General features: G+C 45.2%; 1 protein-coding gene across 1 annotated transcript in view; it reads right to left on the bottom strand.

The window, feature by feature from the left end:
* The window catches only part of MARCHF1 (membrane associated ring-CH-type finger 1), a 501,421-nt gene that overhangs the window by 447,018 nt on the left and 29,168 nt on the right, over positions 1 to 25,235 (bottom strand). The window contains exon 2 of the mRNA XM_019481434.2: positions 21,870 to 21,926. The gene's annotated coding sequence lies outside the window, so the exon portion shown is untranslated. The remainder of the gene's footprint in view (positions 1 to 21,869; positions 21,927 to 25,235) is intronic.

Here is a 25,235-nt window from a genome sequence, read left to right as displayed (position 1 = left end):
CATACATTATTTTTGTAACTTCCATAGTAGTTATGCAACTTCCAGGAAGAGCACACACCAACTGCTGAAACTTCCTTAGCCTGACGAAGGGTTTTTGAACCCGGAAGCTTGCTTAATAACTGTTCCCCAACTATTTGGGTTGGTCTAATAAAAGATATCAAATTCACCCAAGGAACCTTGTCTGCCTATGTTTACTCCCTGATCTCTAGTATCCAGCAGGTTGATGAAATGGAGTTCATAGGCTTGTCTCTGGGAAGTGTTGTGTAAGTTTCCCTTGAGGATCAGGACTGAGAGATTGGAGAGACAGTGGCCCTCCTGTGAGAAATGTGCCCCCACCGGTAATTGGGTATTTCTGTCTTTGATGGATTTCCGGTGTGCATTCATTCTGGTGCGCAGTTGTTGTTTGGTCTCTCCTACATATCTTCCATCAGGGCATTTGGTGCATTGGATGAGGTATATTACATTTCTGGAGGTGCAGCTGTAAGATCCAGGAAGGCTGATGGCTCTGTTGTGGGGTGTAATAATAGTGGGGGTGGTGGAGATGTGTTGTCAGGTTTTGCATTTCTTGTCCTGGCACGGTCTGGATCCTTTTGGTATGTTCTGGGCTTGAGGAAGTTTGCTTCTGGTGATGAGGTTGGCAAGGTTCGGTGCTTGTTTAAAGGCTAGGATGGGTGGCTCTGGGAAGATCTTTTTAAGAATTGGGTCTCTTTTTAGTATGGGTTGCAGTTGTTTGAGGATTTTTCATACGGGTTCGAGGGAGGGGTGATATGTCATAACCAGTAGTGTGCGATTTGTGGGGGGTTTTCTTCCAGGGTGGCATTTAAGTTCCATGGTGGCATTTTCAAAAATATTTTAGGAACACAATTTAACTTTAATATCAATAGAAGGATATGTCCCACTAGACCTTGAACCAGACCTACGTTTTTAAGTAACTTTAGTGCTTATGTAAACTTCCTCCCTCAGCTCCTGGATTTAAGAGTCCCCAGTAATTGATGGCAAAGCAGTAACACTGAAAAATTCACTTCTCTCTTAGTAGTTCAAAGACTACTTCCCTAGGAAATATTAAAAAAAACCCCAACAATAATGGTGGGGAAGACTAGAGCATTAGAAAAATCGCCAAATAAAAATCTGGGACACCTGCAAAATGCATCTAGATTCATACTGATTACTTCCCATTGTAACTCATTTTACAGTAAAAAATCATTAAAGAAAGATGTTGCTACCACCCCATCTTTTATCCCAGTATGTTACAAATCTTAAACAATATTTTTTAGGTAATGGTACATAATACAGTATAACCTCATAAATCCAGCATGCTTGGGACCAAGCACTTGCCAGAAATTTAAAAATTCCGGATTTTTGAAACCAGAGTGGCGGCTGGTCCTGGAGCAGCAGCCATACAAGGAGCAGCGGCATGGGGTGTTGGATGGTGGCAGCAGCTGCTGTGTGCAAGCTTCCCCCTCCGCTGCTCTGGGACTGGCCACCTCTTCCCCCTTCACTGCTCTGGGGCTGGCTGCCACTACTCCCCGATGTGCCAGATTTTAAAGAATTCTGCATTTTTTATATCTGGATTTATGAAGTTATACTGTCGTTAGGAATCATAGGGGACTGAAGAAAGAAAGTCAAAGTCTTCTTCCATAACATAGGCTGATTCAGTTCATTACAATATATAATTAAAAAGGGATTAAGTTAGATAGGCTAAACATCTGCATTTCAACTTGCAAATTCTCCAGTAACAGTTAAAGTTGCCACAGGAAAGTATCTTTGTTCTTTCAGATTGGGGGCAGGAAGGGGGAGGAGAGGGGCAGGCTGGGGCAGGGGGCTCAAGCCCAATCCATTTATTTACTAATTTTAAGAGGAACTCAGTCATTTGAAACACAGACCCTGTTTCTGAGACAGCACCCGACATTGCAAGTACATAAACCCAAGACTGAGACATCAGATGAATGCAGTACAAGGAAACGCACAAAAAAATTGTCAGTACAATAAATTGCAATCTAGCAAACCACTATCTAATCACACCCATCATAGGATGGTTTCAATAAGGGTACTGGAGTGATTTTCCAAATATTCATAGAAAGCATCTCCTATAGAGAAGTTCATAGCAGAGGAAGCATGAGAAAACATGAGGACATGCCAGGCAATGACTATGAAAGAATCAGAAGGGAAAAAAATTCTTGCAGGTTACTGTTCCCTTCCCAGAAGGCTTCAGCAAATAGGCTTCTGTGGGCAGGGATGCCTGAAGCCACTGGTATTGTATGAATCAAAATCCTGATGAGGAATTCCGTGTGAATCTTGGGAATATGTACCCTGGTTTTGAAACCATTCAATTACAAATTAGTGGTTTGGTATAACCCCAACAATAAGCAATTTGTCATTATTTGATGCACAGTACAATATTTACAAAACAAATATCTATGTTCCAAAACCCTTTTTGTGTATACAACATAAATACTACTCAAAGGGCCCTGCATTTTTCTAGCTAAAAAACAAAATTGAATCTATCCACAGACGCATGCATTCCAGACTACACTTTAACTCTCAATTCATTCAATAGTCAGATGGCACATGCGGCAATGGTACTTTCCAAGGTGAACAATTTATGTGCCTGTCAAGAGCATGCAGTTCTCCTTCCGCTTGCTTATCTCCCTAAGTTCATCCCTTGATTTGGTTTGACTTCTCTAGGAAGATCTACCCATACTGGGTCTACCTTCTGTTCTCTAAACGAAGATCTTGGCCAGTATCCCTGAACTTTCCATCAACTTCAGCTCATATGTGGCCCAATCAATCTTAAACCATACCTGCCAAGCTTCCCCATTCCTTCTCACTAACCTCCCAAACTTTCTTTCTACATTATTCAAGCCATGGGAGCAGTCAAGCTACAGCACACCATAATTTCTGTGGTAACTACCCGTATGCATGCTCTTCCTGCTATTAATGAAAGCTAATTAACAGGAGCTTACCATCAGTGCACACTGGGAGAATTACAGCAGAACAGCAGACATGCTGTAAATCATTGCCCTCTATTTCACAGTAACTTCATTATGTGCCTATGCCCTCTGATTCAACCCGAGTCACCTTTTATTCTGTCCTGTGTAGTGCTCACCTTAAGGTCATGCCTGAAGCCAGTGCTTTATCCTGCACAGCATCTTTAAAATCTGCCCTTTCCTCTGTCCACAAAGTTAAAGCCTCTTCTCCTCATCAGTTTTGAGGTACATAGGCAAGGAAGCTAGTACTACCACTCTCCATAGCCCCTACATTTAACAAATTTCAGTGTCCTGAACTATTTTGCACAAGAACTAAATCCAGGTAAAAATATTTTAGAAGGTTCTCCACATGGAAGCATAAATGAGCTTTACAAATTCATATTAGATGACCAAGACCTCCATTTCATATTACAGATTTTGTGAATCATGGAGAAAGCAAATACTTGATCAACAAAATAATTCTAGATATTACATCAAGGAATGCACTTTCATCATTTACTTTGAATAAACAGAATGCACATTTCTCCAGCATATTACTAAATGTGCTCTGGCATATTTTGTAAAAGAAATTAAGCTTTAGTTTTAGGAGCCAACAAATGAGCTTGCTCTTTCATTATATCTGTGCTGTGACCAATGAGACTGCAGAAGATAAGAGTGAATGCAATTGTATTTGCTTATTAGTGAGCTAAAAACTAGTCATTTCTACTCTAGATGAAGACAGGATAATCTTGCTCTCTACATTCTGGTGTAGAAAGAGAGTGAAAGATCAAACTAGATGTGCCTCTAACTTAGTTACAAAATCTCACATATATGAGAAGCAGGCCATCAAATGTTTTATTCTCTCTGCATCAGAAATGTCGATGGCTACCATCCTGGGGACACTATATGTTTGTAGCTACAGGGCATTACAGTACAAAACGAAAAACTGATAGATATTCCATGTATACTGCCACAGACAACAAACAACAACAACAACATTCCCTTTGACCATCTGTTCCTCCTTAGGTATAAGGGCTTCTAGAGAGAATAGGGTATTGCATAGTGATCTTGCAGAAGGAGAGAGTTTCCTGTTGCTAAGAAACAGGGATGAGAATAATAGCTCCAGGATCAGCTGGAACTGAACTGATTAATGACAATTATCGTTTTTTACCTGATTAGACTTATTTCATGAGGAATCAGGCACCCCATTTGCACAAGTTGCTCTGTTTTCAGAAGCCCCAATCTACCTTAAGAACACCTTATTTGCATGTATTTCTGAATAAGAGCATAATCATACAAGAAACTCTGGGTGACGGAAAAGACAAGAGCTTTTGATACCCAGATTAAACTTGTCAACAAGAAATCAAGCATTATGAAACCAAAAGGAGTTAACAGACTCTCGTTAATACTTTGAACCATAACTCACTAGTCCATCACTTGTCGTTTCTGACAGATTTTTCATCTGCTCACCTTTGATCCCAAATTTAATTCCAAGATCAGTATCCGTATCGCATCACTTGCTCCAGCATGTAAGTTAAGAAGTCAGTTTCACCTGTGGCACCACTTTCGCTGACATGAAAGATGGCATTAATTTTCTTATTTCCTATGGCATACTGGTTCAGATCAGCATGCTGATAAGCACCTATGAAAGCTGGAGTGCCTCTAAACATTACAAAGTCAAACTCTAAGAAACAGGCACTGAACAGAAGGGCTACATTCTTGTGTTACTGACTGTAACCGCACCCGGACCCGGACCCTACTACTCAAACACGACAAAGGGGAGGAAGACCCAATCAGCACATCTGGGGCATGGGCCAAAGTGGTCCACATGGATGTGGGAAACTGGGCAAACAGCATTCAGAAATGAGAACAGTGAAACACATTTAGGGAGAAACCAGGGATTGAAGCAGCCAGTCAAGGCAGAGGAAATTCACACCAGGGAATCAGGAGGCTCCTGTCACTTTAACAGGATAGAGCAGCAGAAGGGCAGGCTGACCCTCAATTATGAGAGTAAAACCAAGTGTGTGGTAGGAGTGGAAGGCAGGTAACCAAGAGGGGTGGAGCACCCAGGCACATAAACCCACCCCTGAGCCAAGGGAGAGAGTCAGGGCCTGCAGCCCACACAGAGAGGAGGTTCCACAGGGAATCTTACAGCGCCCAAACCAAGGCTACCCATAAGAGTGAAAACGAGCCTAGCCCTGGGAGTTAGTTTGTGGGAGGCAAACTTTTGGAAGGCAGTAAGTGTAGAGTTCAGTTGTATTAATATATGTTTGTTTATGTTTGTTGTATTACTGGAGGACTGAGTGTGGCTGTAAAGAGTGGACTGGAGCCCAGAGGGGTGCTGCAGGGGCACCCAACAGAGCTCTTTCAGGGTTTGGGACCCATGGGGCTGCATGGGGCAGAAGCCCAAACACTTTAGAAGGAGGCAGAGCTGCAACCTTGACCTGGGTCCAGGATGCCAGTGGAGGCTGGGAGAAACCAAGAGCAGCCTTGCCCTTGCCCAGTAGGGGCTGAGACAAGGCCAAGAGACCAAGATATCAGACACCCAGAGAGGGCTGAGGGCATAGGTGGATTAATGCATGGGGCAGCTGGGCATGAGCCCAGGGGTCCCTACCAATTTTGGGCAGGGCTACAAAAAAATGGCACCAAGTTTAAAACCCTGGCTTTCACATTGTTTCCCTGCAGCCGGGAGTGAGGCCCCTCCCCAGTCCTGCGCAGCATCACACCTCTGCAGGCAGGCAGTGGCATTGGTGGGGTCTTGGGGGGCTATAGCCCCCCCCCCCCCGAATTCACCTTAGCTCCCTGTAGCCACCCTTCCCAGAGCCGACACCCACCGACAGGTGCAGCACAGCACTCCTGGCCTGACACAGCCTGGCCCCGTGCATGTGTGTGGCTGCACAGAGACGGCCAGGCGCATGCAGGTCAGTGCAGGGGCCAGGCAGGAAGCGAGAAAGAGCTGCAGGTGGTTCACGGGGGGGGGGGAGGGAAGGCCCCTGTGCCGTCCCCAGTAACTGCCCCTAGGAGTATGGTACTGCAGGAGCTGGGGCAGAAAAGCCTGATCTGGGGGGAGAACAGCTGCTGGGTCCCCGCCACTGCAGTGTGTGCCAGGGCCAAGTCACTCCTGCTGGAACAGGGATGCGGGCAGGCACGCAGGTCATTGAGGTCTCCCAGGGCCCTCTGGTCCCAGAGCTGTGGGCGGGGAGGAGCTGTGGGCGGGCATGGGAGCTGCCTGGCTGCCCCACGTCAGCGACACCCAGAGCAGGGATGTGATGGGTCCAGTTGCTAGAGTGGGTCCAGCAGCCCCCTTCGGGGCTGCCTGGCCACAGCTGAAGAGAGCTCTGGTGCACAGCGTGGCTCACCCTCTGCCTCTGTCCGTGCTCAAGAGCTGGAGCCGGGGCCCCGGGGCCTTGCAGGGAGCTTGCCCACCTCATCCTTCCATCCGGCCTAGGCCAGGTAGACTGCTCCATCCTTGCTCATAGCTGTGGGGGGTTTAGGTGTCAGAAACCTGCCCCAGGATGGCCTGTGGGGCAGCGACGCCTCCTGCCGAGGTGCATAGATGGAGCAGCCTATGGGCAGCACTGGAACATCCCACTCCAGCCCCAGGCATAGTCCAGGTGGGGTAGCTGCACTGCTGGCAATGCTCTTGGCTGTGAGTCAAGCTCCTGTGAGTTTTGCCCTTCACGGAAGAGGGGAGAGGGGAGGGGGATGCCTCATAGTGATCAAGAGAGAGTGTGGGGGAAAGTGCTGGGTATGCATGTGTGTGTATGAATGCCTGTGTCTGTGTGTGTGTTCATGGCAGGGAGAGTTTGTTTGTGTCTGTGTGTCCATGTGCAGAAAGTGAGTGAAAGTAGAGTGTGTGCCTGTTGGTGTGCACACCTGCGTATGTGCATCTCTATGTTTGGCCATAGTGAGGGAGGAGGGGGGAGAGCAGGGAGAAGAGGCTGGCCTATACCACCATTCCCAGCCTGGCAGGGTCCACTCAGTAGGCCTGTGCGAAGTGGGAAATATTTTTTTTTTTATTCGGATTCGGCCAATTTAGAGGACAGTGATTTGATTCAGGGATTCGAATCACTGTCCTGATTCGATTCAGCCAAATCAGATCTGAAAAATTTGGAGCCTCTTCGGAAATTCAGCCATAGACTAAACAAGCAGCTGACACAGCTGCCTCCAGTTGGTAAGTCTGTTGGGTTTGGGGGAGGGGGAAGTGGGGAATTCAGGCTGGGGGACACGGGACTCGGGGGGGGGGGGATGCAGGCACAGCAGAGCTGGGAGTCAGGGCTATGCCTTGCTGCTGCTTGCCCAGCTGGGGCGGAGAGACCGGGATGCAGGTGTGGCTCGCTCCGGGTGGAAAGGGGCAAGCGGCAGCAGGGCATAGCCCCCACACCCAGTGCTGCCACACGCACATTGGACCCACCACCTCTGTCCTGGCTGGGCAACTTGTCCCAGCCCCAGCCCCAATCCCTCCCTCCCCCATGCCTCTTCCCTCCCCCCTCCCTGACCCCAACAGACTTACCAGCTGGAGGCAGCTGTGTCAGTTTCCTGTTTAGTCTATGACTGAATCGCTGAATCTTTTCCAAATCAATTCAGAGCTTTTAACTGGTCTCCTGATTCAATTTGGGTTTGGAGATTTGGTCCCCGAATTGGGCCGAATCTCCTCCACATCAATTGGCTAACAAAGCTTCACACAGCCCTACCACCCAGCCTCCCCTGCCAACACCAGGAGAGGAAGGGGCCTCTCCCCCTGCAATCCAGCTCCCATGGGGGGGGGGGAGTGGGGCCTCCAATTTTGTGTTTGCCCAGTGCCCCATTACACCTTAATCTGCCTCTGGCTGAGGCCAAGAGAGCTGGGCCTGAATCAGTGGGCCAGGGCTGGAAGCCTACAGCCAGGGAAAAGGGGGGCTAAAGCCAAGAGGGCTGAGGCCTCTATAAAAGAACCAGCCTGTGAACTGAGTAACACCGGTGAGGCATGGGTGTAGCTGTAGGGGTGGAAAGAGGCCATAAATATAGCCCTTATGGCAAGTAGGGCATGAGAAATGAAGGCAAAGAGACAAAGTGAGCATCCTAGGCTCACCAGCCTCTGAGGGCAGCCTCCCCTCATTCTTTTTTAATGTCAAGGCATGGCATGTGAAGAGGTAGGGTGAGACCCTGAGAGGCCTTAGCAGGAGCCAGACAGGGTTGAATCAGTTACAAGGGGGCATAGCAGCTGCCCTCAGGTGCCATCCTGTCACACTGATGTCTAAAAGTCCTCATCTAGAAATACACAGAACACCCAAGAGCACACTATACATCTGCTATGCGTGCCATTACAGAAAAAGCAAATGCCAAGAAGATTTGATGTTTTGCAACCCAAGTATCTCTTTAGATCACTTTATTCTGAAAGATTTCGCAACACCCATGAAGATTAAGAAAAGATGATGTTTTCAAAAGTAAAATACTAATGTTCACAATTATTTAAATTTTCTGATGAGAAGCAGGGAGTGATTGAGATCAAAATAGTCAAGATCAAGTGCCTCAGTTTAGGCACATAAATAGATTTATGCCTTTATAATGAGGTGGAAGAAGCTAAAACAATATTGCATATAACAGATTTTACACTCTCCACCTTCCTAAACTTCTGCTTAAGTATTTGTTGAAGCATATGCCAGAGTTCTGCATAAAAAAGCATTACACGTAGTTAAACCTCAGAAAAAAATACATGTAAAATTCTGATAAACAGATGTTAATAATTCCCACTCAGCTGCAGAAAAAGTATTGTATAGTTTCTCAGCAAAGAAATATTTAATGTATAAAGAAACAGGCATTGCAAAAAGATATAACGTAATGAAAGGGTTTTTTTTATTATATCATTTATTGTAAAAGGTTACCTGAAGTAGACAATTTTATGCCTGAAAGCTTGTCTAAAAATCTCTCCCAATTATACTGGTCCAACAAAGGTATCACTCGGGAACCAGCAGTGGGCACTCGGGAACCAGCAGCGGGAAGGAGAGGAATCAGGCACACGTGTGTCCTGCACGCATGTGTGCCCCCTTAACCAACTGACTGACTGGAGGAGGCGGCGGCGGCAGCAGCAGCAGCGGAGGAATCGGCAGCGGGGGCAGCAACAGCTGATCCCCCGAAGGTAAGTGGGGCGGAGGGACCCGGCGCAGCTGAGCCGGATCCGGAGGGGAAGCCCCCCAGGTCCCATATAGCTGAGCCGGTAGGGAGCCGCGCTCCCGAGCCGCGCAGCATGAACAGAGCACGCAAACAGGGAGGGCTCTGTGAGAGCGCGCCGGCGTTTGCGCAGGCGTTCGTGCCAGCGGGTGGGCCGGGAGGGCCAGGAGTGGGACTCCTGTACGGGTAGGGAGTAGACACCACACAGATCTACAAACAGCAGCTCAGAATGGTGTCTACAAGGAGTGCTGCTAGGGCCTCTGCCCAGGGGGACAAGGCTAACCGGGGCTGGTCTGAGGCCTCCACCCAGACCAAGCCCATGGGGGAGCTGATGTCCCCCTACCTCCTGGCCTGTGGGGGATCCCCAGCAGGGCCGGGGGGGCAGAGATTGGGGGCCCCCACACCTGTCCGGCAGGTGCCCGTCTTGGGGCTCTGGAGGCGCAGGTGAGGGAGCTCCGGGAGGAGGTTAGCAGGCTGAGGGGGATCAGGGAGGCGGAGGATGAAATTGACAGATATTTCCTTTCCCTGCAGGACCAGGCACCGAAGAAAGAAGCAGCCCGGGGAATGCCCTCCACAGCAGAGTGGCAGATGGTCACAGCCAGGACCGGAGCAGCTCACAGAGAATCGGTACCAGCTTCTCCAGTTTGACTGGAGAACAAGTACGAGGCCCTGGTGATCCTGCAGGAGATGGAAGGGGAGGAGGAAACCCTTGGGCAGGAAAAACACTACATTCTTCACACTCCAAACAGATCAAGAGATCCAAGAGGACCCAGAGGAGGAGGCAACGAGTGCTCGTCATAGGCGACTCCATCCTGAGAGGTATGGAAGGACCCATCTGTCGCCAGGACCCCTTGGCACGAGAGGTATGCTGCCTCCCTGGAGCAAAGATTTGGGATGTGACGGAGGTAATCCAGGCCAGGATCAAGCCCACCGATTACTACCCCATGGTCCTAGTCCATGTGGGTACTAATGATGCGGCCAGGAGAACCCCAGGTCACCTGATGGCGGACTACAGTGCTCTGGGCAGCGTGCTGAAGGAGTTCGGTGCACAAGTGGTATTCTCTTCCATCCTACCAGTGAACGGACGCGGAAGACGGCACGAGAACTGTATCTGAGAGACCAACTGGCGGCTTCGGCAGTGGTGTCTCGAGGCAGGCTTCGGCTTCCTGGACAACGACCCGCACATCACGATGAGGGACATGCTCAGCTGGGATGGGCTTCACCTGTCCCCCAAAGGTAAGTGTGTGTTTTCTTCTAGGTTGGCGGATCTCCTCCGGCGGGCTTTAAACTAGGCTCGTCGGGGGAGGGGAAGATGAGGGCAGGGGAAGCTGTGGACCACCAAACCACGTGGCACCCACAAGGACAGCCCAGCCTGAAGAAAGAGAGCATTGGGAACCTGAAAGCCATGGGGAGGCCAGCACTACAGCACAGGTAAGAAATGAGAAGGTAAGAATCAAAGGGCCCCTTGGGACTCGGAGCGGGGGGGCAGCAAAGGCACCAGTCGCAGGGCTCAAGTGCCTATATACTAATGCTAGGAGCATGGCGAACAAGCAGGATGAACTAGCGCTCCTGCTTGCACTAAACACCTATGACTTAGTGGGGCTAACAGAAACCTGGTGGGAGTCATCCCATGACTGGGCGGTACATATTGAGGGTTATAGAGTACAGAAAGGACAGGGTGAGGAAGAAAGGAGGAGGGGTTGCGCTCTATGTCAGTGAGCATTATACATCAACCCTCATCAAGACGGAATCCAAGGATGAGGAAGTAGAAGGATTGTGGGTTAGGCTACATGGGGGGCAAAGAGAAAGGGATTTGGTGGTAGGGGTCTGCTACAGAGCCCCACATCAAGAGGAAGAAAGAGATTCGGGGCTCCTGAGGCAAACTTCAGAGACCATAAAAGCTAAAGAGGTGGTAGTCATGGGGGACCTAAACTACCCGGACATCTGCTGGGAGTCACAGACAGCAAAGTCCCACCGCTCACGCAGGTTTCTAACCTGTGTACAGGACCTCCACCTGACTCAGGAGGTACACGGTCCCACTAGGGGGAATGCCATACTGGATCTGGTATTGGCAACAGGAGACGACATGGTAGCGGACCTCCAGATCGGTAGCCATCTGGGGGACAGTGATCACCTAATAATAGAATTCACCATAAGACTGTGAGTGGGGAAGGTAACTAGTAGGGTGAAAGTGCTAGACTTTAGGAAAGCTGATCTCAATGCACTCAGGCAATTAGTCAAGGACGCACTGCAGAGTAGGAAATTTGAAGAGATGGAAGCCCAAGAAGGGTGGTTGTGCCTTAAGGAAGCGATCCTTCGGGCACAAAGCAAGATGATCCCCGAGCGAGGCAAAAGAGGAAAAGGGGCCAGGAGGCTTCCCTGGCTGACCAGAGAAATCCAGGGCAGCCTAAGGGACAAGAGGAGAGCACATAAAAAGTGGAAACAGGGAGAGATCACCAAAGATGAATATACCTCCTCTGCTCGTGCTTGTAGGGAGGCAGTTAGATGGGCCAAAGCTACCATGGAGCTGAGGATGGCAACCCAAGTAAAAGACAACAAGAAATTGTTTTTTAGATATATAGGGAGTAAAAGGAAGGCCCAGGGAGGAATAGGACCCCTGCTAAATGGGCAGAAACAACTGGTGACGGACAGGGGGGACAAGGCTGAACTCCTCAATGAGTTCTTTGCCTCAGTGTTCCCAAGTGAGGGGCACGACAAGTCTCTCACTGGGGTTGTAGAGAGGCAGCAGCAAGGTGCCAGACTACCATGCGTAAACCCTGAGATGGTGCAGGGTCACTTGGAGGAACTGGATGCCTTTAAGTCGGCAGGCCCGGATGAGCTCCATCCAAGGGTACTGAAGGCACTGGCCGACATCATTGCAGAGCCACTGGCGGGAATATTTGAAAGCCCATGGCGCACAGGCCAAGTCCCGGAGGACTGGAAAAGGGCCAACGTGGTCCCCATTTTCAAAAAGTGGAGGAAGGAGGACCCGGGCAACTATAGACCTCTCAGTCTCACCTCCATCCTTGGCAAAGTCCTTGAAAAAATTATCAAGGCTCACATTTGTGAGAGCCCGGCAGGACAAATTATGCTGAGGGGAAATCAGCACGGGTTCGTGGCAGGCAGATCGTGCCTGACCAATCTAGTTTCTTTTTATGACCAGGTTACGAAACGCCTGGACACAGGAGGAGGGGTGGATGTCGTATACTTAGACTTCAGGAAGGCCTTCGATAAGGTATCCCACCCCATACTGGTGAACAAGTTAAGAGGCTGTGACTTGGATGACTACACAGTCCGGTGGGTGGCGAATTGGCTGGAGGGTCGCACCCAGAGAGTCGTGGTGGATGGGTTGGTCTCGACCTGGAAGGGTGTGGGCAGTGGGGTCCCGCAGGGCTCGGTCCTTGGACCGATACTCTTTAATGTCTTCATCAGTGACTTGGACGAGGGAGTCAAATGTACTCTGTCCAAGTTTGCAGATGACACAAAGCTATGGGGAGAGGTGGACACGCCGGAGGGCAGGGAACAGCTGCAAGCAGATCTGGAGAGGTTGGACAAGTGGGCAGAAAACAACAGAATGCAGTTCAACAAGGAGAAATGCAAAGTGCTGCACCTAGGGAGGAAAAATGTCCAGCACACCTACAGCCTAGGGAATGACCTGCTGGGTAGCACGGAAGTGGAAAGGGATCTTGGAGTCCTAGTGGACTCCAAGATGAACATGAGCTGGCAGTGTGACGAAGCCATCAAAAAAGCCAATGACACTTTATCGTGCATCAGCAGATGCGTGACGAATAGGTCCAAGGAGGTGATACTTCCCCTCTATCGGGCGCTGGTCAGACCGCAGTTGGAGTACTGCATGCAATTCTGGGCGCCGCAATTCAAGAGGGATGTGGATAACCTGGAGAGGGTCCAGAGAAGGGCCACTCATATGGTTAAGGGCCTGCAGACCAAGCCCTACGAGGAGAGACTAGAGAAACTGGATCTTTTCAGCCTCCGCAAGAGAAGGTTGAGAGGCGACCTTGTGGCTGCCTTTAAGTTCATCACGGGGGCACAGAAGGGAATTGGTGAGTATTTATTCACCAAGGCACCCCCGGGGGTTACAAGAAATAATGGCCACAAGCTAGCAGAGAGCAGATTTGGATTGGACATTAGGAAGAACTTCTTCACAGTTTGAGTGGCCAGGGTCTGGAACGGGCTCCCAAGGGAGGTGGTGCTCTCCCGTACCCTGGGGGTCTTCAAGAGGAGGTTAGATGAGCATCTAGCTGGGGTCATCTAGACCCAGCACTCTTTCCTGCTTATGCAGGGGGTCGGACTCGATGATCTATTGAGGTCCCTTCCGACCCTAACATCTATGAATCTACAAGACAACCTTTGCCTCTTGTACATTTTCAACCATCATGGTTACAACATTCCAACCCTGCTAAATATGTTGGAGACAGTCTGACATATTATGAATAACTTTTAAACAAAAGCAATTGGTAATAAATCTGCTAGTGTCCTTCATCCAGACTTCCTCACTTTGTTGCTGTTATATATGTTCAAGTAATGTTATACTTCTACACTTAAGCACCCCTTTATAGATGTTTCTCTCTGATGTTTTTTTAGAGACTATCCATAAAGGATAGGTGGGACGATTGCTAAGAGAATTGGCTACTATTAAACTTTCATATAAAGCTTCAAAAATAGCTATTAAGCATGTCTTTAACTGTGGGACCCTACTCTTAGATCTTTTGGGGACTGTCTAAATGAGTGATAACGCTCTGCCTTCTGCATGTGTACCAAAAGACAGTACCATAACTAAAATCCATGTCTCCTCTGGAGAGGGATAGGAAAAGTGAGAAGATGGGGTAAAGCCATATGCTAAAAAATAAAGCACATAAATTATATTTCAACATTAGTATGGCCCTGTAATCCACATAAATTTTAACGTCAAATTACCTTATCTTTACCAATACTTTAACCCACGTTAGTCCACTTTTTACAGACAACATGAGTTTACAATTTCTGGTAGTAGCAGCACTGGTGGTATATGTATAGTTTTTGCTAAGTCAATATAATAATAAAATATTTTTGCTAAAAGCATGTAATAGGATTACACATTCTCCTATCTTAAAATTAAAATAGTACATACTGCATGATACAAAAAATAGATAAAATTAAGTAATATATAACAGCAGAATAAAAGTAAAAACAAGGAAATTCTATTTTATTTTTGTCATTATTTGTACAAATAACACAGAAACACCTAAGAAGTATAGAACAGTCTGTAAGTTGTTACAGCCATATTGATTTTTCCTTAGTAGACCAGTATTTAAAATTTTTCACTAATTCTTATTTTCCTATTCATTCTTCAAAGAACAAAGAAGACCATACATAGTGATTTATCTATCTCATTCCTCCCACAAGAGCATATCCCGTTCATATATGGGGTCTAACACCAGCTGCTCATGAGGAATGCAGGCAGATCTCAGAGGGAATCACAGTTTAGTAACAGCTTCGGCTGTTCATAGTTTTATACTTCATATACATAGGTTTCTAGACCAAAAGAGTGCTTTAATCTTAAAAAATGGGAGGTATGAGAAAATCTCACTGACTGCATATCTGTCTGCACACTGACATCTTTGGGTACCTATACATGTGCTCTGGGGTCTGGGTGAGGGGCGTTTAATTACAGTGGCTCTCTGGAGCCGCTCTAATTAAAACACCCGCAGCATCTTGTGTATTCAGCATCCTGCATTTCAAAATTGCAGCAGGGGTGCTTTAACTAAAGCTCATTCAATAAGCTTTAAAGTGCCCCCACAACCATTTTGAAACATGGGACGCTCACTGAATACATGACACACTGCAGCATACTGTCTGCTCTAATGCATTTGAATCAGAACATGTCAGAGCACATGTAAAATTGCCCTTTAATTTACATTTAAGTCCTGTTTTAAATATAGGGGAAATATTGGATCAGTAACAGTCAGCACATTTTCTCAGCCATTTATGTGGAGTAGAATACTAATGTTATTTAACCATGCAACCAAGAACTTACTTGGTAAAGGAACAGTTTCTAAAACACACTTCTTGGGGTATCTGATAGGAGCAAAATTTCTATTTTTTACCCAATAATTTAGAATCCTTAATTGAGCTAAAATGCTTACATGAAGCAGAACCATTTCAGAGCATATGAGCTCTATTTTTGAATAAAGCATGGGGTCCACATCCCCTAGTTCTGCTCCATTCAATAAAATGGACTCTGCATTAGACCTACAAACCTTTAGTTCTGTCAGTACTACCCTTCTACACATCATGTTGTACAGGATAAAATTCCACTCAAGGCTTGTTTTACTTCAATGTGCTTATTGCAGCTCAAATTTGTATTAAGATAGATTCCAAAGTATTTAAATGAAAAAAGCAACCCTAATTTCTTTTTTCTGTAAAAACCACATTCATTTCCTCCTTTTGTTCCCCAAATCCAATACTGTACTTTGGATTTAGCCATGTTGATTTCCAAGCTATTTGGGACACAAAACTGCTGCAAAGTATCTAATAACCTTTGGGGGCCTATCTGGAATTGTAACATTAATAGCACATCATCTGCATAAATCAAGGCAGGGTCAGAATCACTTAATATTGTGGCTCCATGGAACTGATTCCATGTTAGCATGTTCTGGATCATTCAAGAATAGATTAAAAAGTAGTGGAGCAAGCAGACATCTTTGCCTTACTCCTGAATTGCTGTCTCAGAGAATCTTTTGCACTCTCAGTCAATCCCATAGGGCAGTTTTTACCAAGCTGCTTTCCTGTATACAGCATCATTTCAGCTTTGCTAGGGAGGTATGGTATGCACAAATTCCTGGCCTTTTCTTTGGAGCAGAAAAGACCAACCCAGAGGCTTTCCAGATGAAATTGCTCCAACTCATTCTGTGAAAGCAGCTCTCTGTGCCTCTCTCCTCTTTTGCTTTCTCCCACCACTGTTGCTGCTCTTTAAAATTTTACCAAGTTTCTCTACAGCTATAAATGCAAACAGTAATGGCAGGATTGCAGGAATAAAGGCCATATCCCATCCTGAGCCACACTGACATGCCAATGAGCTCAGAAAACTCACTGTGCATGTGCTTCACACCTCCTTTGCACCTTTCCTGAATCTTACCCCTTCTCCAATTTTAATATTTGGCCTGCTTGTGAAGTTCACTACCTCAGGATAATGCCTACTGAAATAACTATATTACAAATTTTGTTAGAATTGAACACAACTAATTAATTCCTTGAAGATTTTTTACAGAATTTAAAAGCTAAAGTCTGATTTATGAGGGAAGCTCAGCAATAACCTGAGAGATAAATTAATTGTTATGTATAATTGGAAGAAAATGTAGAAGAATACCATGTATTAAAGAGCTCTTCATTCTAGCAAAGGATGGCATAACCAACATAATAGCTCTTAACTGGAGCCAAACAAATTGTCCAAACTAATTTGGCACCAAGAACTATCAACAAGAGACTGAATTGCCAAGGGGACTGTAGGATTCACTATTTCTTGATGGTTTCAAATCAAAGCTGGAAGCCTTGTCAAAGTAAAGGATAAGTTATGAGGACCAAATGGATGAAAGCTGGCCTGTGATATACTGCACCATCAAATGTTCCTTTCTGGCCTTCAACTATAAATAGATTCATAGATGTTAGGGTCAGAAGGGACCTCAACAGATCATCGAGTCTGACCCCCTGCATAGGCAGGAAAGAGTGCTGGGTTCAGATGACCCCAGCCAGATGCCCATCTAACCTCCTCTTGAAGACCCCCAGGGTAGGGGAAAGCACCACCTCCCTTGGGAGCCCATTCCAGATTTTGGCCACTCTAACTGCGAAGAAGTTCCTCCTAACATCCAGTCTAAATCTGCTCTCTTATAGCTTAAGGCCATTATTTCTTGCGACCCCCAGGGGCGCCTTGGTGAGTAGAGCCTCACCAATTCCCTTCTGTGCCCCCATGATGAATTTATAGGCAGCCACAAAGTCGCCTCTCAACCTTTCCTGGCTGAGGCTGAAGAGGTCCAGGTGCCCTAGTCTCTCCTCATAAGGCTTGGCCTGCAAGCCCTTAACCATACGAGTAGCCCTTCTCTGGACCCTCTCCAGGTTATCCACATCCCTCTTGAAGTGCGGCGCCCAGAACTGCACGCAGTATTCCAACTGTGGTCTGACCAGCAACCGACAGAGGGGCAGTATCATCTCCTTGGCTCTATTTGTCATGTACCTCCTGATGCATGATAAAGTGCAGTTAGCTTTTCTGATGACTTCATCACATTGATGGCTCATGTTCATCTTGGAGTCCACTAGGACTCCAAGATCCCTTTCTGCTTCCATGCTATCAAGCAGGTCATTTCAATTCATTTAAAATATTCAAGCCTTAATTGTGGAGTGACAGTCATCCCTCCATAATAGTCCTATTTTATTTTATCCGTCCCCAGGCCAAGTAAGATATTATTCTCTCCTTTCTTAAAAACAAATACTACAAGAATAAGTGTTTCCAAGACTTGCAAATGAGGCATCTTGTACATACAAACAGAGACCCCTTGTATAAAACACACACAGAAAACGTTATGTGATTTCTTCCACCATGGGGAATCCTCCTGTAAAATAAAGGGTTGTAAAAGATCTCTCAAGTTAATCCTAAAACATCATTAGCCTCTCCTTATGTTGCACTGAAGTTTAATAAAAACAAAACTATCACCATAATTCTAAACGTTTAAGGGGACAGGAAGGTCTATAATCAGCTGCAAATTCACCAAATATCAGGCTATGCTGCACACAGTCTGCTTTGCAAGGGAAGCATTGTCATAAGACATTACCTTTGAGTTAAGGCATTGAACTAGGAGTCAACAGACTAAGAATCAAGAGCCCTGCATTAGGACTCAGGGCTGTATACTGGGACAGGGAGCTTGGTGGCAAAGGGCTGTGTGCTGGGGACTTGGGAGCCATGTGCCAGGGCTGGGGGTTTTGGAGACAGGGGCCATATGGAGCGGGGTTTGGGGCTTGGGAGTGGGGAACAATGTGCAAGGACTGGGGACCAGAGCTGACAGCTTGGCCACAGGCCACACAGTGGAGCTGGGGACTTCGAGGCTATACCTGACATAGCCACAGCAGCACTGGAAGTCACATGCCAGGTCTGCCCCTGCACGCTGGCTCTAGGGCCGGTACATGGTCCTAGACTTAGCACACTAAGTCCAAACTGGCACATGGCTTCAAAACCAGTATGTGGGGTCCAGCTCAATCCAGTGCACTGTTGGGGAAAGATTTCCCATGGGGTCAGACATTTGGTGGTGGAGGGGAGATGGCGGGGGGGGCTTTGGGAGTCGTGGAAATTAACTCTGACATTGCTCTCCCCACCAAAGTCTGGATGTATGAGGAGCCTTGTCTTCACAAATAATTTACACTCTGATTTTCCCCAGTTGGTTTGAGGGAAAAAAACTGAAAGTAATATGCAAGAAAATATGGTACACAAAAATTTAGTTATTGATATGCAGTAGCACAAGTAAAAAGTTTTGTATTCATTTATCACATTTTTAGAAGGACCTCCAATGACAGTTGTTCAACTATGAGAAAAAAAACAGTAAAACAATGCTAAGATTCACACTGTACAATCTAAGGCAGTCCTGAAGGTTAGTGCCTACCAGTTGTAACCAACACTCATGGCCTCCCCCATTATAGCAACTTTATAATTAATGCCCTTTGTTTACAACATAGGCTCAAGGGCTCCATTTTTATCTGAAACCCATTCTTAAAGATGGTAAAAAATGAGACTTGATGGATTTTTAACAGGAGGCTACCATGTATTAGCAAACTATTTATGGCTCTAGTTATCTCTTCTAGATATAATTCATATATAAAGCATTTCATGTCATGATTACTGGCATGAATATGAAACTGGTTGACAGAGACTGAAAGTTGTTTCCATCTGCTTGCTACTCAGTGGCCTCATTTTAGTGTGAAATGAGTTACTAGGGTAAGTCCAGCCACACAATGTCACCAACTGGCAGTCCTAGAGAGCTCAGCAAAGAAGCCAAGTACTGATAGCCGTGGAGAATTAATTACTCTTTCACCTTCTACAGATGGCCCCACAAGTCTGAGGTACATGATGAGGACAGCTTGCACTGATGTTGCTTATGCTGTACTTGTTCTATGATTAAACAGAAGACTTTGGTTTCTACTGCTGACAATCTGGTCCCTTTCACGAGGGCTGAAATTTGTTTCTAAAAATTAAGCATAGATCAGGCAAGTCAAGAAAGGAAAAACATATTCCAGTTTACTCTAATATGCCAGATTTCTCTGGAAACTGGCCAAATAACTTTTTATGCACTGAGCTGTAGGTTTATTGCAGCTTCATAAAACACTTCAGATCTCATTTAAAAGAGTGAACAATACCATTAAGTATCTGAAGCCAACCTGCAGCATTTCAGTATACTAGAGTGACTGAACTAAGAGACAAGTAGTACTTGCATGAGTCTCTAATTTTCAATAACAATGACATCTTGTGGAAATGTAGAAGTAGCACAGGCAAGTCTATCCACCCACCACCTTTTGAGTTAACCAGGAGAACAGGAGAGTGACAGCAAATCTTCCTAATGAGAACAAGCTCATTTATGACAAAACCAAAATATAGACAGGGATGAATAACAGGTTCTTTTTTACATGGTAATCAGCAACACGTAAAGTGGATTGAAATAGGAAGGGAATTCTCATCAGCAGGGGAGGAGGCTAGGGATGCATACAGACATTTGTGGGAGTTAGGGGGAAGTTAGATTGCATTAAAAAAGGACATCTGATCTAACTTAGTTTGCCCAGGTAACTTAGAGGTCTAGTAAGGTCCATCTAAGCGCAAACTGTACAGAAGTTCCAGGAAGGTTAGATTGGTCTAAGAATGGCCAACTTCATCTAAATGAATCCTAACTCTGAAGTAGTCTAATTTAGATTGGGTTGGCCATTTGTAGACCAACCTAACTTTCCTGAACTTCCATACAGTTCACAGTGCAGCCCCACGACTGGGAAAGTACAGCTGATAGCCCTAGCCCTGGAGCTGTGCTTTTACTCTGGCACTGGGTTATTTTTAGCCCCCTAGCCGCCTCTGCTACAGACCACACCTCCCCATCTTGCAAGCTGCTCCTGGTACCAGATTTACCAGCATTTGCTGATGCCAGGTGTCACAACCCAAGGGTGTGATTTTGTGTGTGCGTGCTTCGGCACTGCTAAATTATTTCCCGCCACGAGGAGCTTTCTTTGCAAGGTGCATTTCTCAGTTGCAAAGAGAAAACCCCGGTGCAAAGAGGTTCCCGCCACCCGCATGCAAATTTGTGTCCCACTATTGGCCAGTTCTAAATTATTCCCAAGTGGCAGCTAGCGACTGGCTTGCTAGCCGTATAAGAGGCTTGAGCGGTTTCCGCCCAAGTTGGAGGACTCCACAACCATCTGGAGGAGGAGGACTTCACATCTCGTGAAGAACTCTAAGCGCTGCAGAGCCTAACGGACCCAGCGTGTACCTTAAGAAGGCTATAGGGGTCTGATCAACCTCTGGCTTCTCCCCATCGCCGAGCGCAATCCCTCCACGAACCCCTTCCCTGTGCGCAAGTTCCACGAAGCCTAGCAAACTTCGTGTGAGTGTATGCAGAGCTCTTCTCCGAGTTGTTTTCTTCGGTTGACACGACGGGCTCGCGGTTTTAGAGCCTTCAGCCGGATTGGGCTAGAGTTCGCGAGATTAGAACTCTTGTTCGCTCTTCTTTCCTATCTGTAACTGCAACTCAAGCAAGTTTTCCTGCCTGCACCGCAACCATCTACAGTGTAAGTAAAATAATCTTTAATCAACCACTACGCGTCCGTGCCTAATTCTAGTCCGCCGGCCTGCATTCCCCAACCCGCATGCCAGGGCTGCTGGCCACAGTCCGCCACGCGCCCCCGAGGGCCTCGGACCGCTCCCGGCCCACACACCAGGAACCAAGAAAAGAAGTCCCAGTGGGGAGAGATGCAGGAGGGATCCCCCACACAGATGCTGTCTGCCCCCCTTATTCCTCCCACAGATCCTGCCTGCCCTCCTGATCCCCCTGTGGATCCCCAATCCCCGCTGAGCCTGCTTGCCTCCCAACCTCCCCAATCCCCCTGCTAGCCCCATCCTAACTTACCTTAGATCAGGTCACTAATTTTAACTCCATCTAACCTCCCCAAATGTCTGTACCCAGCCTAATTGTAGGAAGAAGAGCTGCTAATTTGAGTCAGTAAAAAGAAGGGAGCATTCTGTTTCCATCACAAGAGGCTGAGTTTCAGCCTCTGAAATCCATTCCCCATTGTTTGTACATGGAGTTGTAGCAACTTGCAGGAGAATGAGCTAAGTATCAGCTTGCATATCCTGAATTTTTTTTATTAGGCTTATTTGGTCCCATCAACACCAATTCCAGTTCTCATGCCAACAAGTGGCAGGTATCATTTTTCAATATACAGTGAAACTCTGGGTCTTCACTGCAATAGAAAAAAAAGATTATGCAACTATGATAAAACATACTTCAAACAATAAGTGGACAAAGCACAATACCTGCAGGACAATAGATTCCTTGGACGACTAATTCCCGCTTCTGTAATAATGCTTATATTTACATCCTGTTGATTTACTTTGGGCTCAGATCCATAAAAGATAGGTATGCGGATATATCTTTCCACATCCCAATTTAACTGACATATGCACATCACATTTCTGAAGAGTTTTTTTTCAGGAGCAAGATTTAAATAATCTCTTACCTATGTAGTAAGTCAGACATTTATGAAGACAACATCCAACAAAAGTAGGCTCCAACACTAAAAAAAGGGGAAAAAAAAAGTGTTTTAAGATCTTGGTACATATTAAGAATTCATTTTTTCATGCACACATGATTTAATGATATTTTTAAAAATTTACAACCAGTTCTACATGTCAGAAAGTGTTATAGATTCATAGATTCATAGATGTTAGGGTCGGAAGGGACCTCAATAGATCATCAAGTCCGACCCCCTGCATAAGCAGGAAAGAGTGCTGGGTCTAAATGACCCCAGCTAGATACTCATCTAACCTCCTCTTGAAGACCCCCAGGGTAGGGGAGAGCACCACCTCCCTTGGGAGCCCGTTCCAGACCTTGGCCACTCGAACTGTGAAGAAGTTCTTCCTAATGTCCAGTCTAACGAACTGTGAAGAAGTTCTTCCTAATGTCCAGTCTAAAAAGTTAGTGCGCAAGTATACTGTGTAAAGAATTTGGTAAGAGGTGTAGAGAGGAGGTGGGTATATGTGCAATGCAAACAAGATTCATGCACTTCCAGAATCCAAATTGGGTCTTCTTCACATCCATGGAGCATTTGCTCATCTTTACTTCAAAGTTATAAAAAAAAAGAAATAGAAACGGCTAGCTTTTTATTCATAAATATATAACAATTTCAAAATACTCTGCTGCCCATTACTCTACTCTGAAGAGCAAAAAAGCTAGAAGTAGGTTAGATGTCTGAAGAACTATACATACCAAACAGATAAAATCTCTCGTTGTTAATGCAGAGGCAGGATGCCAACGTTTCCAAAATGACACAGATTAAGGAATAGGGATTGTATTTGGCAGCATATGTTATCCAAAAGAAGTAGAACCAGAATATTTCAGGCACAGATAGAAGCAAGCAATCATTTCAGGCTCTTAGCACAGGTACTATTGCTAAGAATGCTTCAGGATTCATCTGATGAAATGGATTAAAATATACCTCCTTGATCAAAAAGGCAAGATTTTATAGCTCTTAAGATATATTAGGAGGGGAAGGGGGCGGGGGGGGGGAAATCTACAACCACCACATACAAGGCTGAAGAAAGATAGTAGTGGCAGTCAGGAACTACCTACTAAATGGAATGAAGGCACCTATCTGACATTCAGATTTAGAATCCCAAGTGATAGACAACATTTCCAATGCCTAGAGTTCAAATTCAGAACACGTCAGAGAGATTGCTTATCAGGTCCTCAGATCACTACCTCGTTCTACGCACCCATGTGGACTTTCATTGATACTGTTAGGAAAGACTGGATTCTCTTGAATCCAGAGAAAGATTCAAGACCCTAGGCAAGAAGATAAAGATGTCTAAGATACAAGCAGCGCTCTCTTAATTCTCCCTGTTAAAGGGAAAGGCACCATCACTTTGTTCAGTACCATACGGATCTGATAGCAAGTCAACCCCAAATTTTTCAGTTATATTTGGGCAAATTGCTACTTTTGAAAATACATGTTGATATCCGTAAGGTTTCTAAGCTGCCATTGCCCTTACAAAATCCCACAGGAATATCAATCACCCAAGAAAAAGGCACAAATGGCTGAATGCACTAAAATTCTAAAATAAAAAAAAACCCCAAAACTTTTGTACCCAAAATAATTTTGCCCAAGATTCACCATATTGTCATCAACCTAAACTCCCATATCAATACATATCGCAAAAAATACCTTAATGAAATGGAAACCATTTATAGCCTTATACAAGGCCAAAATCCAGGCTCATTAAAAGGCCAAGTTAGAACTGCAGTTTTCAAATCAAATTTCATATGGCATAGGGAATCCAAACCCTGGGTCCAAAAAGCCCTAGTTTGAGAGGGGCAGAATCCAAACTTTCCTCTCACTCTCTCTCTCTCTCTTTTTTTTTTTTGAGCAATGTGGAAAAAGAGAAGATGGTAATTGTAATTATACCATTACTACATACAGTTATTAGTTCAGACTTGACCTGGGATCCTAGAAGGATGAGTGAAGTATATTCAACTAATTTGTGGTGTGGAAGCTTTTATATGTATTATATTATAATATATATTATAATTTTATAACATTATAATAGAAAAATATGATATATGTAATATAAAAAAGGTGTATACCACTTTAAAGCCATGGACTAAATGTTTACATCCCTAGGAATTTTTGAGAGATCTTGCTAACAGAATGAATGTCTGTCCTGCTACTGCCCTTTGATATGCTGAAGTTCAGTAGACTTATTGGTGATTCTTACTGCTGCAACTCTTAGAATATGAGGAATATATACACATTTCCCAGTCACATTTTCATAGAAATTCACAATCCCACAGGGATAGATACATCCCTGTTCAGAATGGTTGCCAAACCTAAAGTTACCAAAATACAAATGTACAAATGCTTTAATATTAAGAAGTAATTTGATCTTTTTTTACTTGCAGATAAATACCCTCCAGATAGCAGTTTACCACATTTTATAAAATGGGAGATGCCTAAAGCACAGAGATTAAATTAAATTTTCATGGGCACAGGTGTAGTGGCTAGCAGTATTAGCCAGGATCATATGTGGCTGGCTACCATTACGAAGATGGACAGAGAAGATCCTGATTTCTATTTCTGTGTTTAAACCAAAATTATTTCTTTACAGTAAATTTGTTAGATATATGTATCCCACTTAACTCAGCAACTTGGTTTTAAAGTAGAGAATTACCCATTCTACTAGAGAATTACCCACACAGAACACTGTCTTATTACAAGTCTGAAGTATCATGTAAAAATATAAAAAAGATTTTGTGTTCCATAAGAGTCAATGGAATGACATGAACAAACTGTTACATTTAAATTAAACAGATCTCACCATGCCTCTGTCACCACAAACAAGCAAGGATGGGTTATGAATCCAAGTTGAAAAGAATGAAGGTGGCTAGCAACAATTTTTTTTTTTTTTTATAATGCAATTGTTAGTCAACCCTCCTGCTTCCAGATCTTCATAACCATGGACACAGAAAACCCAAACCCTACAGGAGTGCATGTTTCACTGCTCCTTTACATTACCCTTAAAAAAATACTACAAAGACTGAAAATATAATGGCATGTCCTAAACACCTTATTGGGACAATAAATACCTGGGCATTACCTAATTTATATAAATCTACTGAATTGCTTGATAATATAAAATGTGAAACCAATAAGTTCTCTATTCCTTTACTAATGAGGGGGCTCTAAAGAGAACTGTAAGAACAACAAGAAATGAAGGATTACACAGCCCATTACATGTAGCAATACAATTAGCAGTCAGTTTTATGGTCCAGAACCCTAACATTAGATAACTTCAACAATAAACACATTGTAAATGAATGATGGACACTG

Source organism: Alligator mississippiensis, chromosome 2 (genome assembly GCF_030867095.1).
Source record: "Alligator mississippiensis isolate rAllMis1 chromosome 2, rAllMis1, whole genome shotgun sequence".
Taxonomy (NCBI): Eukaryota; Metazoa; Chordata; order Crocodylia; family Alligatoridae; genus Alligator; species Alligator mississippiensis.
This window is presented reverse-complemented; position numbering and strand designations above follow the sequence as displayed.